This window comes from Prosopis cineraria, unplaced genomic scaffold, assembly GCF_029017545.1.
Source record: "Prosopis cineraria cultivar Desert tree isolate PC_DT_omini unplaced genomic scaffold, ASM2901754v1 PC970, whole genome shotgun sequence".
NCBI lineage: Eukaryota > Viridiplantae > Streptophyta > Magnoliopsida > Fabales > Fabaceae > Prosopis > Prosopis cineraria.
This window is the reverse complement of record NW_026556295.1, coordinates 32,659-33,853: the sequence shown is the minus strand read 5'-3', so window position 1 is coordinate 33,853 and position 1,195 is coordinate 32,659.

The following is a 1,195-nucleotide window of genomic DNA, read 5'->3' as shown; positions in this document are numbered from 1 at the left end:
ATGCTTTCTTAAACCATTTAAGGTTCCCTTTTCACATTTTACTTTTTCTATACATAATATATATATATTGCACTTTACATTACAAAACACATCTCCATGCTTATTTCAATCAAAAATCATTTTACACACAACAATCACTTAATGCCATAAAACATGCTCAATTTAAAACTAGTTCATGCATTACATAGCATACTAACATATAGTTATAATAAACAGTCAAACAAAGGAAGTTATCTGGTTGCCTCAACCATTTTATCACTAGAAAGGTTACCCATGGATTTCAATTATCACTCAAGCTTTTCTAAAGCTTCTTTCTCTATTCACGAGTCCAATATACCAATCTAAACACATTTGGCACAATTCAGTCAATTAGTCCATTTTGACCAAAAACTCATTTTACTATTTAGGGATATAGTCATCCGTAAACTTTTTTTCATTTATCCATTCTAAGTCCATAACTACCCAATTATTACTTTAGATCACCTCAACCAGTCTTATTTTACTCAAGACAGATTTTGCCCTAACTTTCTCTCTCTAAAGGCCTAAAATTAAGCCTTCGAGTTTAAAGCTCCACCCTTCAGCTTTAAACCAATCACAAAGCTCTAATTTAACTTCCAAGAACCTTTTTATTACTATTGGGCAAGAATTAAACCCCTCAAATTCCTTTAATTCAATTTTCCTATAACTCATTTTCAGAAAAATTTGTATAGAATGGAAGGTAAGAGTTATACGTAGCTTACCTGGTAAGTTATCAATTCAAATCACCTTCCACCGCTTTAAAATGACTTAACCTAGCTTCTCAGTCCTTTCCTCTCTCTATTTGTGTGGTTTCTCAATTTCTCTCCCATGAAATTTTCTAAAATTCATGACTTATGAAAGAAAATTCTGGTCCAAGCACCGCGGCGCACGAAGCATAGCCGCAGCACGGGGCACAATGAGATTTATTCTTACCACGCGTACTTGTTTCAACCCGAAACATACTTCTAGCACCCATATCTATTCATACAACACACAAACTACTCAAAATACTAATTAATCATCTGAATCTCTAATTCCACTTTAATTTCTACTTCATCCTGATTAACCTCTAAACATAGGATTAAGAAATTTAGGATGTTACATAAGTAGGCAAAGATAGTCAATTTCTAAGCCATACAAAACATTTAAGAACATAAATTCACCTTACCAAGCATAA